General features: G+C 43.7%; 1 protein-coding gene across 4 annotated transcripts in view; it reads right to left on the reverse strand.

Annotated features, from left to right (window-relative positions):
- Positions 1-13,742, reverse strand: part of SLC4A4 (solute carrier family 4 member 4) — a 212,662-nt gene extending 198,920 nt beyond the window's left edge. For 2 of the 4 annotated variants that reach the window (XM_070756887.1, XM_070756889.1), the window contains exon 1: positions 13,077-13,742. The gene's annotated coding sequence lies outside the window, so the exon portion shown is untranslated. The remainder of the gene's footprint in view (positions 1-13,076) is intronic. The other 2 variants (XM_070756888.1, XM_070756890.1) reach the window with 1 other exon arrangement.
- Between the last annotated feature and the right edge of the window lie 4,490 nt (positions 13,743-18,232).

The raw sequence follows: 18,232 nt of genomic DNA on the forward strand, positions 1-18,232 counted from the left end.
GCAGAAAAAGACCTCATGGTCCATCTAGTCTGCCCTTATACTATTTCCTGTGTTTTATCTTAGGATGGATCTATGTTTATCCCAGGCATGTTTAAATTCAGTTACTGTAGATTTACCAACCACGTCTGCTGGAAGTTTGTTCCAAGCATTTTATTTTATTTATTTATTTATTTATTTATTTTGTCCAATACACAATGAGGGTTTTGGTGGGTCTATATCTATATACACATAGTAAAATACACAATGAAGGTTATATAGGAGATACTCGTAGTAAAATATATCTAAGAAAGAACAGAAAAGAAGATATAGGAATAGAACATAATGAAAGAATAGAAGAGATATAGGAATAGAAGAAAGGTATAGGAGATATAGGAGAGCAATAGGACAGGGGACGGAAGGCACTCTAGTGCACTTGTACTCACCCCTTACTGACCTCTTAGGAATCTGGATAGGTCAACCGTAGATAATCTAAGGGTAAAGTGTTGGGGGTTTGGGGATGAAACTATGGAGTCCGGCAATGAGTTCCACGCTTCGACAACTCGGTTACTGAAATCATATTTTTTACAGTCAAGTTTGGAGCGGTTAATATTAAGTTTAAATCTGTTGTGTGCTCGTGTTGTTGTGGTTGAAGCTGAAGTAGTACTGCTTCATCTACTGCTCTTTCAGTAAAATAATATTTTCTCACGTTGCTTCTGATCTTTCCCCCACTTGAAGAGACTAGAAGCATTTGAAATGTGGATTTGCAGGCGGCTGTTACGTATAAGCTGGATTTTAAAAATAAAAAAAAACAACCCACAAATGAGGAGGTGATAAGCCGCCTGGGAAAGCGAAGGGAAAGCATCAAAACCATTTAAAAAAATCAAAAGTTAGACTATTTGGGACATGTGGTGCGATACCCAGAAAAATAGGGCATCCTTCACTTAATCTCCCAGGGAAAGATTGAAGACCAATGAGATCCAGATAGAAGAAGAACATCATGGCTTAAAAACCTAAGGGACTAGTTAAAAACCTAGGGGTGTGCATAAGTGCACCAGCATGTCTACCATCCCCTGTCCTTATAGAATAGAATTCTTTATTGGCCAAGTGTGATTGGACACACAAGGAATTTGTCATTGGTGCACATGCTCTCAGTGTACATAAAAGAAAAAGATACATTTGTCAAGAATCATGACGCACAGCACTTAATGATTGTCATAGGGGTCAAATAAGCAATGAAGAAACAATCAATATTAATAAAAATCTTAGGATACAAGCAACAAGTTACAGTCATACAGTCCTAAGTGGGAGGAAAAGGGTGATAGGAATGATGAGAAAAAACTAGTAGAAATAGAAGTGCAGACTTAGGATAATAGTTTGACAGTGTTGAGGGAATTATTTGTTTAGCAGAGTAACGGCTTTCAGGAAAAACCTGTTCTTGTGTCTAGTTGTCTTGGTGTGCATTGCTTTGTAGCGAAGTTTTGAGGGTAGGAGTTGAAACAATTTGTGTCCAGGATGCAAGGGGTCAGTCAATACTTTCACTGCCCTCTTTTTGACTCATGCAGTATACAGGTCCTCAATGGAAAGCAATTTGGCAACAATTGTTTTGATTCTCCTCTGATATCTGTGTCGGTCTTCTTGGGTTGCATAACCAAACCAGACAATTGTAGAGGTGCAGATGACAGACTCAATGATTCCTTGGTATGTTTCTCTCTTACTAGTATATGTATATAAACATTGTTATATCTTTGTATACTACCAATATGTACTTGACTAGGTAGGTAGGTAGGTAGGTAGGTAGATTAGATAGATAGGTAGATAGGTGATAGGTAGGTAGGTAGGTAGGTAGGTAGATAGAAAGATAGATAGATAGATGATAGATAGATGATAGATAGATGATAGATAGATTAGATAGATTAGATAGATAGATAGATAGATAGATAGATAGATAGATAGACAGACAGACAGACAGACAGACAGACAGACAGACAGACAGACAGACATTTTGGACAAAACTTTCATGCTGCTGTTGACAAAAATAGGATTGGCAACCTGATCGCCAATGTCCGATGAAGGATACGGCACAAGAATTGCAGGAAACACTGATGTCACCACAACATGGTAACACACCTGAGATAGGTATCAGTTAATTTAGGTGTATCTGTAGCAACCAGTGTATATCTGGTTGCATGGTATGTCTGTATGGATGTTTGGTCTCTTAAATTGGGGTGGTTACTTTTTAAAATTAACTTAAATATCAGATTTGTCTATATTGTTTTATTACTGCTGTTAGCCGCCCCTGAGTCTGCGGAGAGGGGTGGCATACAAATTTAATAAATAAATAAATAAATAAATAAATAAATAAATAAATAAATAAATGGATGGATGGATGGATGGATGGATGGATGGGTAAGTAAGTAAGTAAGTAAGTAAGTAAGTAAGTAAGTAAGTAAGTAAGTAAGTAAGTAAGTAAATAAATAAATCTGGGCACAATTCCCTTTCCATTCTGTTGAAACACAAATGCATACAGCTTTCACCAAAAGAGGAAGTATGTTCCACCACTCTACATTTTCTGAATTAAGCAGTGGCACCTATAGACAAATTTGTCCAGACAGATAAGAAGGATCTTCAAATGCCTCAAAATAAAGCCTAGTGATTTAAGGTACCAGGCTAAAAATCAAGAGATTGTGAGTCTTTGTCCTGCAAAGACTTTGATACTCTTAGTTTAGTTGCTTTCTTGCAGACATTTCATTACCAAACTAGATAACAACATCAGAGCACTGCTGATCAGCCCTGATTTACAAACATTCTCTTATCAGTTCTAGTCCTGTTTTAGACATGAAAGCTGGCCTGGTGACTTTGGGCCAATCAGCAGGAGTCTGTGAGTTGCAGTCCCGCCTTACGGATGAAAGGCAGCTGGGTGATTTTGGACCAATCACCGCGAGTCTGAGAATTCCCGTCCCGCCTTAGGGGTGAAAGACTGCCGGGTGACTTTGGGCCAATCAGCAGGAGTCTGTGAGTTTCAGTCCTACCTTACGGATGAAAGGCAGCTGGGTGATTTTGGGCCAATCACCGCGAGCCTGAGAATTCCAGTCCCGCCTTAGGGGTGAAAGACTGCCAGGTGACTTTGGGCCAATCAGCAGGAGTCTGTGGGTTTCAGTCCCGCCTTCGTGCTGAAAGACATCTGGATGACTTTGGGCCAATCACCAGGAGGTTGTGAGTTCCAGTCCAGCCTTAGGCCTGAAAGAACAGCTGGGTGATTTTCAGCCAGTCACAGCCCAACCCATCTTACAAGGCTGCTGCGCTTGGGAAAACAGGAGGAACGAAGGTATGCTTGCCACGTAATTTGCAACAATAACAAAAATGGGATAGAAATATAAATAGAAACTGGTGGCTCCGTATCATGAATGAGTCTTTCACATGTGCCCCGTTTGCACTCAGAACAAACAATGCCACATACTCCGTGCACAATCTCGGTGCCTTATTTCTCCAAATTGCCGGTCAAACAGGTTCTGAAAATAACACAGATTTATAGGAAGTGTCATATACATGCAAAATGCTTTGCGGTTGGCATTTGAGTAAATACCCCGGGCTCAAATGCCTTATCAAAAAAACCAGCTAGTAAGTAAAACTGCAAGGGAAGAAATAACATATGAAGAAATGGAATTTGCATATGAATATGAATATGTTAGCAGGAAGAGGGAGATTGTGATCCCAATGTGTAGAGCGCTGGTGAGACCACATTTGGAATACTATTATTATTATTATTATTTGTTTGTTTGTTTGTTTGTTTGTTTGTTTGTTTGTTTGTTTGTTTGTTTGTTTGTTTGTTTGTTTGTTTGTTTGTTTGTTTGTTTGTTTGTTTGTTTGTTTGTTTGTTTGTTTGTTTGTTTGTTTATTTATTTATTTATTTATTTATTTATTTATTTATTTATTTATTTATTTATTTATTTATTTATTTATTTATTATTTATTTATTTATTTATTTATTTATTTATTTATTTATTTATTTATTTATTGGATTTGTATGCCGCCCCTCTCCGCAGACTCGGAGCGGCTAACAACAGTGATAAAAAACAGCATGTAACAATCCAATGCCAAACAACTAAAAAAAACCTTATTATAAAACCAAACATACCAGGCGTAAATTGTAAGGCCTAGGGGGAAAGAATATCTCAGTTCCCCCATGCCTGATGGCACAGGAGCTTACGAAAGGAGCTTTAAGGAGCTTACGAAAGGCGAGGAGGGTGGGGGCAATTCTAATCTCTGGGGGGAGTTGGTTCCAAAGGGCCGGGGCCACCACAGAGAAAGCTCTTCCCCTGGGTCCCGCCAAACGACATTGTTTAGTTGACGGGACCCGGAGAAGGCCAACTCTGTGGGACCTAACTGGTCGCTGGGATTCGTGCAGCAGAAGGCGGTCCCTGAGATAATCTGGTCCGGTGCCATGAAGGGTTTTATAGGTCATAACCAACACTTTGAATTGTGACCGGAAACTGATCAGCTATGTTCAGTTCTGGAGACCTCACTTACAAAAAGATATGGATCAAATTGAACGGGTCCAAAGACGGGCTACAAGAATGGTGGAAGGTCTTAAGCATAAATCGTATCAGGAAAGACTTCATGGACTCAATCTGTAAAGTCTGGAGGACAGAAGGAAAAGGGAGGACATGATCGAAACATTGAAATATGTTCAAGGGTTAAATAAGGTTCAGGAGGGACATGTTTTTAATAGGAAAGCGAACACAAGAACAAGGGGGCCCAATCTGAGGTTAGTTGGGGGAAAGATCAGAAGCAACATGAGAAAATATTATTTTACTGAAAGAGTAGTAGATAGTTGGAACAAACTTCCAGCAGACGTGGTTGGTAAATCCAGAGTAACTGACTTTAAACATGCCTGGAATAAACATAGGTCCATCCTAAGATAAAATTCAGGAAATAGTATAAGGGCAGACTAGATAGACCACGAGGTCTTTTTCTGCCGTCAATCTTCTATGTTCCTATGCATCCATTTCTGATTGAATCCAAGCATGCTATTTGTTACTTTCTGCAGCACCGCTCTGATGTTTCCTGAAACGAGCCATAATTACTCGCAGAATTTAATCCGTCGGAGATTATGATCGGGTTCCTGAAAGTCAAACTGGATAATAGCCCAGGCAGCTTTAGTTCGGTTTTAAAGCAAAACTGAGATAAGAGTCTGGAAACATTATTTTCATTTTTCCTCTACAGATAAGTACAAGAAATATGTAGAGCAGGGGTCCTTATAATTGGCAACTTTAAGACGTGTGGACTTCAACTCCCAGAATTCTCCAGCCAGCTCTGCTATGCTATGCTGGGTGGAGAATTCTGGGAGTTGAAGTCCACACGTCTTAAAGTTGCCAAGTTTGAAGACCTTAGATGTAGCGTTATCTTCTCCCATAGGGTGCTCACTAAGTATTTTCTGTGGCCGATATTATTATTATTATTATTTATTATTATTTATTAGATTTGTATGCCGCCCCTCTCCGTAGACTCGGGGCCGGCTCACAACAGTAATAGCACAATATATAACAAATCTAATAATTAAAAGTCACTAAAAACCCCTTATTTAAAAAGAAACATATACACAAACATACCATGCATAAACTGTATAGGCCCAGGGGAGATGTCTCAGTTCCCCCATGCCTGGCGGCAGAGGTGGGTTTTAAGAAGTTTACAAAAGGCAAGGAGGGTGGGGGCAGTTCTACTCTCTGGGGGGAGCTGGTTCCAGAGGATCAGGGCCACCACAGAGAAGGCTCTTCCCCTGGGTCCCACCAGACGACATTGTTTAGTCGACGGGACCCGGAGAAGGCCAACTCTGTGGGACCTAACTGGTCGCTGGGATTTGTGCGGCAGAAGGCGGTCTTGGCCGATATACTTGCTGGAAGTTTTGAGTGTTACAATCACAACACAGCTTGGATGCACCCATTGGGGAAGGCTGGTTTTTGAGAAAAAAGCAAAAACGGGCGACACAGGGGTGTCTTTTACCTGTAACGTTCACAATGCTCAGAAGCAGCAATAGCACGTAGATTTATATACCGCTTCACAGTGCTTTACAGCCCTTTGTAAGCAGTTTCCAGAGTCAGCCTCTTGCCCCTAACAATATGGGTCCTCATTTTACCCACCTCGGAAGGATGGGAAGCTGAGCCTGGTGACAATCGAACTGCTGGCAGTCGGCAGAATTAGCCTGCAATACTACATTCTAACCACTGTGCCACTATGGCCTCTTACAAATGTGATAGTGTCAATGGTGTTATCTTCCAAAACAAACCAGTTTCCAGCAGTGGGACTGTTTTTGGAACCTATACCCAAACTTTTTACACAGGGGTCCAACTCACTGTCCCTCAGACTGTTGGAGGGCCGGACTATGAAAAAAAACAACCTATGAAAAAATCCCTATGCACACTGCACATATTTCCATAAATTATACTCTTCTATAATTTCATTCAATATTATTCCAAGCTCAATTAATTTTCAGGCACTTAGCATTTACTATTACCGTGTTTCCCCGAAAGTAAGACAGTGTCTTACTTTCTTTTTATCCCCAAAAGCCCCACTATGTCTTACTTTCGGGGTGTGTCTTATATTGTTAAAGGGGCACTGACAGCTTAAAAAACTGTGTAAAATGTGTTTTTTTAGTGTATATGCATTTTACCTTCTGTGACGGGCGGGGGGGGGAGGTTTCTTTGGAGTAGGGACGTGCCCGAGTAAATTTTCAGAGGCGGCAGTGACAAGTGCAGGGGACGGTGCGGCGACGTATGGAGAGGGGGACGGTGCGGACGTGGGCAGGAGGCGGCGCGCAGCTAGATGAGAAGGAGGCGGCAATACCCCCCGTGTTTCCCCGAAAGTAAGACATATGTCTTACTTTCGGGGTACGGCTTATATTAGCCGACCCCCCTGAAACCCCCGATACGTCTTACAATCGGGGGTGTCTTACTATCGGGGAAACAGGGTATTAACTTTCATCAATCTTCTACATTTCCAAGTACATTTTAAATTCATAATGTAAACTCATAAAATCATACAGTATCGGGTTGCTAATGGTACAGATAAGGATGGTGCATTGGTAGCAAAAATTGAGCTGTTTCGCTTCTGCTGCGGGCGTCCCAGCAAGACTTCTTATCCGAGAAGCTTTTTCAAGCTCTCATCTTCAAGAAATGAGAAGCGAAACGTCTTCGAAGACAAACCAGAAAGTTCAGTTGCCTCTAAAACCATCTCTAGGACATTAAGACAAACAATAACTCCAGTTTAAGTCTAAAGCAAAAAGAGCCATTAAAGCAGTGGTTCTCAACCTGAGGATCAGGACCCTTTTGGGCAGAGGTCTTCAAACATGGGAACTTTAAGACTTATGGACTTCAACTCCCAGAATTCTCCAGCCAGCTAGGCTGGGTGGAGAATTCTGGGAGTTGAAGTCCACAAGTCATAAAGTTCTCAAGTTTGGAAACCCCTGCTTTTGGGGGTTGAATGACCGTTTCACAGGGGTCACCTAAGACCATGGGAAAAAACAAAATTTCCCATGGTGTTAGCTTGGTTTTAGTTTAGTTTATTAGATTTGTATGCCGCCCCTCTCCAAAGACTCGGGGAGGCTCACAGCACAGCAGTAATACAATACGTTACAAATCTAATAATAAAAAAATTAAATCCATTTAAAAAGACATTAATAACATAATAAAACCCCTAACTATGCAGTCACACACATTCAATCTAATCTATCATGCAGTAAGGCCAAAAATATAATAAAAAGGGGGAAAGATGGTAATTATCTCCACGCCTGGCGACAAAAGTGGGTCTTCAGCATTTTACGGAAGGCGAGGAGGGTGGGGGCTTTTCGAATCTCTGGAGGGAGTTGATTCCAGAGGGCCGGGGCCGCCACAGAGAAGGCTCTTCCCCTGGGTCCCGCCAGCCGACATTGCTTTTCCAGTGCCTGTGCAACTTTGAAAAGTCACTAAAAAGACAGTTATAAGTTGAGGACTTCCTGCAATCAAAACCTCTAAATATTCTTCTTCTTTCTGGTCTAATGAAAAGAAGGACCAGGGGAGACATGATAGCAGTGTTTCAATATCTCAAGGGTTGCCACAAAGAAGAAGGAGTCAGGCTATTCTCCAAAATACCTGAAGGTAGAACGAGAAGCAATGGGCGGAAACTAAACCAGGAGAGAAGCAACTTAGAACTAAGGGGAAATTCTCTGACAGAACAGTTAATCCACGGAACAGCTTGCCTCTAGAAGTTGTGAATGCTCCAACATTTGAAGTTTCTAAGGAGATGCTGGATGACCATATGTCTGAAGTTATTATTATTATTATTATTATTATTATTATTAATTAGATTTGTATGCCGCCCCTCTCCGAAGACTCAGAATGGTGTAGGGCTTCCTGCCTAAGCAGGGTGTTGAACTAGAAGACCTCCAAGGTCCCTTTCAACTCTGTTATTTTATTCTATTCTATTCTATTCTATTCTAGCTTACAGCACAAAACATGTTCCGTCTTTCTTCCAAATACAGTATGTCTTTGTCATGTATTCTGATTAAAAGAAGTAACTGCAATGCAAGGCTAGGACCCTGCTCTAGATTGTATAGTTTTCCCCCAAAAATGCTTCATCCTTAGTTATTCAGAGTTATTCAATATTTAGACTCTACCCACACCTCAAGTTGTCAGGAAGATGTAAAAATATGTATCTTTTAGTATCATTTTCCAAAAGATGTCCCGATTCACGCATCACAACAAGCCAAAATATGACTAAGTTTTGATTATTTGTACATTATGATGTGAACCAGCTACAACGTATTCAAACAGCATGATTAATCAAGACATGATTTAACATGATCCATGAGCCTAGTTAAAAACCCGCAGTTGTATAATTAATTCCTCCAATCATACAGGTAGCTGCACACATAAGCTCCATCCAATATGCTATTAACTGAACCTCAAGATCAAACCAAAGTTCACAGGGGCACCTGATTTCTCCTGCTGATTTCAACCTGATGGATCATTCCCACTTTGATAATGCTTCTACTAAAAAATAAAATCATGTGCACTGTACTTTTCCTACAAAATGAGATATGCACATTTCAGATTGGGAGAAAAAAATTGAGGGGAGGAGGAAGGGAATGGAGCAAATATTTCTGCCTGTAAGTGTTCAGTTCGTGGGAAGGAAGGAAGGAGGGAGGGAGGGAGGGAGGGAGGGAGGGAGGGAAGGGAGGGAAGAAGGACGGGAGGGAAGAAGGGAAGAAGGGAAGAAGGGAAGAAGGGAAGAAGGGAAGAAGGGAAGAAGGGAAGAAGGGAAGAAGGGAAGAAGGGAAGAAGGAAAGAAGGAAAAAGGGAGGGAGGGAGAGAGAGAAGAAGGAAGGGCAGGAGGAAACAAGGAAGGAAGGAAGGAAGGACAGAATGGAGGGAGGGAGAGAGGAAGGAAGCAAGCAAAGAAGGAAGGAAGGAAAGGAGGGAGGAAAGGAGGGAGGAAAGAAGGGAGGGAGGGAGGAAACAAGGAAGGAAGGACAGAAGGAAGGATAGAATGAAAGGAGGGAGAAAGGAAGGAAGGAAGGAAAGAAGGAAAAAGGGAGGGAGGGAGAGAGAGAAGAAGGAAGAGCAGGAGGAAACAAGGAAGGAAGGAAGGACAGAATGGAGGGAGGGAGAGAGGAAGGAAGCAAGCAAGGAAGGAAGGAAGGAAAGGAGGGAGGGAGGAAAGAAGGGAGGGAGGGGGGAAACAAGGAAGGAAGGACAGAAGGAAGGACAGAATGAAAGGAGGGAGAAAGGAAGGAAGGAAGGAAGGAAGGAAGGAAGGAAGGAAGGAAGGAAGGAAGGAAGGAAGGAAGGAAGCTTTTCATTTCCAGATTCTTATTCTCACGACTTCTACCTTGCTCAAATGACAATCTGATTTCCACACACACACTTTTTCCAAAGGACAGCACCAAATATGTCCAGGTTTTTTTGCAACTTATACCACCACCGTTCCCATCTGACTCTATTCCAGCTGAAAAGGAATTGCAACTTTTCTCCCACGTTACACTCTCGCTTACATTTTTCTCACTAGGCTAATTTGATCTTGCGCCACCTCATTTATCCCCTTGCAGTAGTAGCCCTTCTTCCTCTTCCTCTAAATTGCAACAAAACTTTCGCTGGAAAGAGAGAGGGAGAGAGTGTGTGTGTGTGTGTCATCACCTTTTTCCAAGCATGCTTCAAGAGTTCTTGCATCACAAGAACCCACAACTATAGCTGAGGACAACACAACTACAGCAGAGGGCAGGAAGCAAAGCAAAAAGCATAATTTTTCAAAGCCTTCAGGTAGGAAGCCCCTTATCCCTACCTGAAGCACCAGTGGACAGCTAACCCCTAGCATGCAAAAACAGGGACTGCATTCCCACAACCAACTGAAACCTGGTGATTACTAAACCAATCGGACTTCCAGACTCTCATTCTATAAGACTCACACCTCTTTAACCCTAAACCGCCCAGCATGAAACTCAACTGTGGGAACGGAGCTGCCAGGTCTTGACCTGACTTGGCTTGAATGTGTCGTGTGAATGCAGCCAGCGGGCACGTTCTGCAGAGGCTCAAACAACAGGTGTGGCGGAAACGTCCCAACTCAGCACCTGCCGGGCACCTGGAATCCCATATCCATTTTTAGAATAGAATGGAAGAGAGGAGGAGAGGAGAGGAGAGAAGAGAAGAGAAAATATGGAATGGAGAATAGAATAGAGAAGAGAAGAGAAGGAATGGAGAAGAGATGGAATGGAGAAGAGATGGAATGCAGAAGAGGAGAAAAGAAGAGATGGAATGGAGAATAGAATAGAGGAGAGGAGAGGAGAGGAGAGAAAATATGGAATGGAGAATAGAATATAGAAGAGAAGGAATGGAGAAGAGATGGAATGGAGAAGAGATGGAATGCAGAAGAGAGGAGAAGAGAGGAGATGGAATGGAGAATAGAATAGAATAGAGGAGAGGAGAGAAAATATGGAATGGAGAATAGAATAGAGAAGAGAAGAGATGGAATGGAGAAGAGAAGAGATGGAATGGAGAAGAGAATAGAATAGAGGAGAAGAGAAGACAAAAAGAATTCTTTATTGGCCAGGTGTGATTAGACACACAAGGAATTTGTCTTGGTGCATATGCTCCATGTGTACATAAAAGAAAATATACATTTGTCAAGAGTCATGAGGTACAACGCTTAATGATTGTCATTAAGTGTCCCACATCGCAAAAAAAGATGTTGAGACTTGGGGGGGGGGGAATGCAAAGAAGAGCAACTAAGATCATTAAGGGCCTGGGGGACCAAAACCTATGAGGAACAGTTGCAGGATTTGAGTTTGGCTAGTCTAGAGTAAAAAAATTAAAAAAGACCAGGAGTGACATGATAGCAGTCTTCTTGGAGGGGCTGCCACCAAGAAGAGGCAGTCAAGCTATTCTCCAAAGTCACCAGATGGCAAGACAAAGAAGCAATGGATGGGAACTAATAGAGGGGAGAAGCCCACTTGGAATTAAGGAGAAACTTCCTAACAGTGACAATTAACCAGTGGAACAGCCTGCCTCCAGAAGTTGTGGGTGGTTCATTATTGGGGGGGGGATATTTATTTATTAATTAAATTTGTATTAGGAAGGAAGGAAGGAAGGAAGGAAGGAAGGAAGGAAGGAAGGAAGGAAGGAAGGAAGGAAGCTTTTCATTTCTAGATTCTTATTCTCATGATTTCCACCTTAAAGTCCCAAATAACTTTAAGAAGAGACTGGACAGTCACCTGCCTGAAATGTATTAGGGTCTTCTGCTTGAGTGGGGGGCTAGACTAGAAGACCTCCAAGGTCCCCCCCCCTTCCAGATGGATTCTGGTGATTCTGATTCTAATTCTTGACTGATTGATTCACAGCTACTGGATACCCAGATTGCAAATAATCATGAGACTATAGTTAACAATCTGACACTAGGCATAGCCGCTTGGGGTTTGGGGCAGCTATGTGATGGTATGGTAGCCTCCGAAATGATTCCTGACAAATGTATCTTTTATTTCATGCACACTAAGAGCATATGCACCAAAGACAAATTCCTTATGTGTCCATCACACTTGGCCAATACAGATTTCTATTCTAGGGACTTTCACTTGAGGGGGGGTGGACTAGAAGACCTCCCAAGGTCTCTCTCCAGCTCCAGCACAGAAGAGAAAGGGGGGAGGACATGATCGAAACATTTAAATATGTTAAAGGGTTAAATAAGGTTCAGGAGGGAAGTGTTTTTCATAGAAAACCCAAGAACAAGGGGGCACAATTTGAGGTTAGCTGGGGTTAAGATCAGAAGAACCGTGAGAAAATATTATTTGACTGAAAGAGTAGTAGATGCTTGGAACAAACTTCCAGCAGACGTGGTTGGTCAATCCACAGTCACTGAATTGAAACATGCCTGGGATAAACATAGATCCATCCTAAGATAAAATACAGGAAATAGTATAAGGGCAGCAGACTAGATGGACCAGGAGGTCTTTTTCTGCCGTCTGTTTGTCACTCATTCCGATTCCTCGCAGGGTTTTTTCCCCACCTCGCAGGGTTGTCGTGAGGAGGATGGGGGGGAAGCAGCCGGAGGGGCACGAAGAAGGAGACCCACGGGCGAGAAAGAAATCGGGTGGGAGTTTAAGATTTGGCTGGGAGGGAGAACTCGCCGCTGCTGCAGAGAAAGCGCCCGCTCGGCCCGCTTTCACACGACACGTGTTGTTGTTTTTTTTAAGCCAAGCCGGGTCAACTCGGGTTCGCCTTACACACACACACACATACACACACACACTCGCCCCTCTCGGCTAAGGACGGGGGGGGGGAGTCAAGGGGAGAAAACACCACAACCCCGCCGCCCCTAAGAATAGAATAGAATAGAATAGGAATATTTATTGGCCAAGGGTGACTGGACACAGAAGGAATTTGTCTTTGGTGCAAATGCTCTCAGCGTACATAAAAGAAAAAGAGACATTCGTCAAGAATCATGAGGTAAAAAACACTTAATGATATTGTCATAGGGGTCAAATAAGCAATGAAGAAACAATCAATATTAATAAAAATCTTAGTCTAATCCCGCCGCCACCACTCCAAGCGTCCCCCCCTCAAAAAATAATACCTCACCTCCTAGGCTCGCCTTTCCGCCGGTCGTCCAGTTTGCCGGCTCGCTCGGCCAGAGGCAGGGGGAGAAAAAAACCACGAGAGTCCGAGGACACGCGAGGAAGTGGTTCGCACGAGGCGAGCGGAGCGGAAAAGCCCGCCGAAGCTGCTGAGGGGAGGAAGCCGGCGAGCTCGCCTCGAGTCCGGGGCTCGTTATTTCGCGACTCTTTTCACTTCTCACGCCGCTTCTTGGCAACTTTTCGGAAATCCGGGGCGGGCTGAGGAGGAGGAGGAGAGACCGCGAGGCGGCGGCGAAGACGGCGGCGGCGGCGGCTTCCCAGAAGGCGACCCTCCTTGTCTTCCTTTTTTCTTTCGCCTCAGGAGACACACACACACACACACACCCCTTGAACCGGCTGCGGCGAAGCCGGGAAGGGCGCGCGCGGGCGGGCGCACTAAGAAAGACCTCAACACGAGCGCCTTGAATGGCCGAGGGCGCCTTTTTTTTTTCTCTTGCTGGGTGGGTGGGGGGGGGGGCGCTTCGGCTTTCTTCCGAGCCTGACCCGCTGGGTGGGTGGGCGGGCTTGAGAGCTTCGGCAGGGGCTTTCCCAACGGACTCTGTGGATCCAAAAAAAAGCAGCGGCGGCGGCGGCGAAAAGTAAATTTTTAAAATTTCATTTTCCCTCACCACCGCCCACCCCGCGCGAGGTTTTTAAAGCCGCGGCCGGGCGCTGCGGGCCCGTCCCTCTTTGGGGCCGCCGTCCCCTCCTCCCGGAATCCCGTTTCCCCCACCCCGCCGGCGGCCCTCGTGGTGGAGCCGAGGAGCGGCGTCACGGGGCCCCGGCAGGAGGAGGAGGAGGAAGAGAAGGAGGAGCCATAGTCGGGTCCGTCCGTCCGGCTTGCTGGGGTTTGACGAGGGGGGGAGGGGGGAGGGTTAGCCGCTGAGGTAAAAAAAAAGGGGGGACGTTTGTCCATCCGTCAGGGAAAGGTTTGAGGGGGGGGGGGGAGAAACGGTGCTGGTTCTGCCCGTCCGGCTTGCTGGAGTTTGGCGAGGGGGGTCGGGTTAGCTGCTGAGGTAAAAAAAAAAAAAGGGACGTTTGTCCGTCCGGTCAGGGAAAGGTTTGAGGGGGGGAAACGGTGCCGGTTCTGTCCGTCCGGCTTGCTGTGGTTTGTAGAGGGGGGGCGGGTAGCCCCTGAGGTAAAAAAAAAGGGGGGGACGTTTGTCCGTTCGGTCCGGGAAAGGTTTGAGGGGGGTAAAACGGTGCCGGTTCTGTCCGTCCGGCTTGCTGGGGTTTATAGAGGGGGGAATCGGGTAGCCGCTGAGGTAAAAAAAAAAGGGGGGGAACGTTTGTCCGTCCGGTCCGGGAAAGGTTTGAGTGGGGGGAAACGGTGCCGGTTCTGAGGGGAGGTTGGAGTGAGGGGTTTCTGAGTCGAGAAGGTGAGAGGAAAGGGGTGAGTGAGGGGGAGTAATTATTTCTGAGCAGGTGCCTCGGAAAAACCTGCCCTCCCCACTTAATTTAATGGTGGAAGGCCTTAAGCATACCAGGAAAGACTTAATGAACTCAATCTGTGTCCACCTAGAGTAAAGATATTGATCCAATTGAACGGGTTGAAAGACCAGCTACAAGAATGGTGGAAGGTCTTAAGCATAAAATTTATCAGGAAAGACTTCATGGACTCAATCTGTAGAGTCTGGAGGACAGAAGGAAAAGGGGGGACATGATCGAAACATTTAAATATGTGAAAGGGTTAAATAAGGTTCAGGAGGGAAGTGTTTTTCATAGGAAAGTGAACACAAGAACAAGGGGGCACAATCTGAAGTTAGTTGGGGGAAAGATCAGAAGCAACGTGAGAAAATATTATTTTACGGAAAGAGATGCTTGGAACAAATATCCAGCAGACGTGGTTGATCAATCCACAGTAACTGAATTTAAACATGCCTGGGATAAACATAGATCCATCCTAAGATAAAATACAGGAAATAGTACTGTATAAGGGAAGACTAGATGGACCAGGAGGTCTTTTGTCAATCTTCTATGTTTCTTCTATGTATCTTAATTTGTTACATTTATAAGCCACACAACTCCTGTCTACTCAGGGCACGGAAAACTATCAAGAAGTCCCAAAGGTGGTTTTTCTTTTTTCCATAAGGCAACCGTTTGTTTGTTTGTTTTCCTTTGAAGACGTTTCGCTTCTCATTCCAAGAAGCTTCTTCAACTCTGAAGGGGAATGGAAGGGTTTATTTTTTTATTTTTTTATTCAATTTTTATGCCGCCCTTCTCCTTAGACTCAGGGCGGCTTACAACATGTTAGCAATAGCACTTTTTAACAGAGCCAGGCTATTGCCCCCCACAATCCGGGTCCTCATTTGACCCACCTCGAAAGGATGGAAGGCTGAGTCAACCTTGATACTTCTTTGATTGATACTTCTTGCAGACAGCTGGTAAGTTTGTATCCTGCAGAAAAAAAAAACAATTGCTGCCAACCTGCCTTCCATTGAGGACCTGTATACTGCACAAGACAAAAAGAGGTTGTGAAAATATTTACTGACCCTTCGCATCCTGGACATAAATTGTTTCAACTTTGTTGCTGTTGTTTTGGTTCCCCCCCCCCCCCCGAACACCCTCACTGCTAAACAAATAATTCCCTCAACATTGTCAAACTGTTTACTAAGTCTGCACTACTGTTACTACTAGTTTTTTTCTCATCATTCCTATCACCCATCTTCTCCCACTTAAGACTGTATGACTGTAACTTGTTGCTTGTATCCTTAAGATTTTTAGTAATATTGTTTCTTTGTTGCTTATTTGATCCTGAAGTTAGTTGGGGGAAAGATCAAAAGCAACATGAGAAAATATTATTTTACTGAAAGAGTAGTAGATCCTTGGAACAAACTTCCAGCAGACGTGGTAGATAAATCCACAGTAACTGAATTTAAACATGCCTGGGATAAACATATATCCATCCTAAGATAAAATACAGAAAATAGTATAAGGGCAGACTAGATGGACCATGAGGTCTTTTTCTGCCGTCAGTCTTCTCTGTTTCTAAAGAATTCTATTCTATTCTGTTTTTTGAGGGTCACTGAAGCACCTGGAGGTTTATCTGTGTCCTTCAGAGTCGCCTGAGTGGTGCAATTCTCCCCCCCCTTGGAAAGCTATTCGTACTCCCACACATCATTCAAAGGGTGTTCCTCCCAAATTGTGTCGCTAAAAGTCTGTAGAGATTCCCAGTCCACCAGGTTGTACCAAAGGTGCTTTTTTCGAGAGAAAACTTGTTTTTTTCTTTCTTTTGAAGACGTTTCGATTTTCATCCAAGATGTTTCTTCAGCTCTAACTGGATGGTGAGGAATGGAAGGGTTTATACTCATTTGCAAACATTTGCATTCTTTTAGAGGGTCCTTCAGGGCACTTGAAAGTTTAACTAGTTTGTTTGTTTGTTTGTTTGCTTATTTATTCATTCATTCATTCATTCATTTATTTATTTATTGGATTTGTATGCTGCCCCTCTCCGGAGACTCGGGGTGGCCAACAGCAATAATAAAACAATGTACAATAATAATCCAATAAATACTAAAAATGATTAAAAACCCATTAATATTAAAAAAAAAAAACCCCAAACATACATACAGATAATACCATACATGAAATTGTGAAGGCCCAGGGGGAAAGAGCATCTCAATTCCCCCATGCCTGGCGGTAGAGGTGGGTTTTAAGTAGCTTACAAAAGGCAAGGAGGGTGGGGGCAATTCTAATCTCTGGGGGGAGTTGGTTCCAGTTATCTAATTTATAGGCTGCCCAACTACTTCCAGACTCCAGGTCGTGTACCACATGTAAAAATAATATATAAACACAGTTTAAAACCCTTAAAATGACCATTCATATCTAGGTGGTACCGTATTGATTAAGGACCCCAGGCCAACCGCCCCTATTTAACTCAAGGACTCTCTTAAACAGTGGTTCTCATCCTGGGGGTTGGGACCTCTTTTGGGGGTCGAACAGGGGTCACCTAAGACTATGGGAAAAGACAAATTTCCCATGGTGTTAGTTAGGAACTAAAGCTTCTATTCTAGCACATTGGAACATATTTTTACAATCCGACCAATCAGGTGTTTACAGTGGGAGGAGTGTCCCTTTGACTTTCCTGCCAATCAGCTTAAAGCTCTGTTGGGAGAGTTGGTGCTAGACGTATGGTTGGGGGTCACTACAACATTATCAAGGGGTCACGGCATTAGAAAGGTTGAGAACCAGAAGGTCCTTCAAGGCACTTGGAAGTTTAACTGTTTAACTCCAAGATTCTCTTAAAAGGATACAAATGAACAGCTGTCTGCAAGGAGTATAAATCCTTCCATTCCCCACCATCCAGAGCTGAAGAAGCTCCTTGAATGAGAAGCGAAATGTCTTCAAAGAAAAAAAAAGAGCCCAGTTGTCTCTTCAAAAAAAACCCAACTTTGGGACAACCATGTCCTTGGATGGCTCCATATACATCTCTCAACAAAGGTCGTCTGAACAGCTGCGGGCTCTTCAAATCCTAAATCGCGGCCCTCCAAAATTGCCAACTTTTAAGACACTGTGGATTTCAACTCCCAGAATAAATAAAGCAAGTTTGTAAAGTTAGTCACCCATTGTTGTTAAGCGGATCTGACCTTTTCCCATTGACTTCACGTGGCCACGGGATATTACGACCATCAGAAATACAGGTCGACTCAGTAATGGGTTCCTACCGGTACGAATGAGGACACTGCACTGGTAGTAAAAGTGGAGCTGCACGCACAGCTTTGGGTCCCTGGCATGCGTGCATGCGCATCTGAGCATGTTTTTGCGCATGTGCAGAAAGTGAAATCTCGCGAGGGGACAAGCGCGAGAGATTTCAGCATTTTTTTGCTTCTGCGCATGCAAACACGCATCAGAGCTTGGTTTTGTTTCTGCGTGTTTGCAGGAAGCAAGATCACTGGAAGACGCATGCGCACGCACCAGAGACCTGAAGAGGCGTGCGCAGTGCACCATTAGCAGGGATAGCGGTAACCCCTGCCTTTGTAGACTAGACCTTAACATACGATTGCCACCGAGCCCATAATTTCTCTTGCAAAGTGAGACAATTTGTTAAGTGAGTTTTGCCCTGTTTTATGACCTTCGTTTGACACGTCACCAAGTGAATTAATTCCAGTTGTAAACTTAGTC

This window comes from Erythrolamprus reginae, chromosome 7 (assembly GCF_031021105.1).
Source record: "Erythrolamprus reginae isolate rEryReg1 chromosome 7, rEryReg1.hap1, whole genome shotgun sequence".
Taxonomy (NCBI): domain Eukaryota; kingdom Metazoa; phylum Chordata; class Lepidosauria; order Squamata; family Dipsadidae; genus Erythrolamprus; species Erythrolamprus reginae.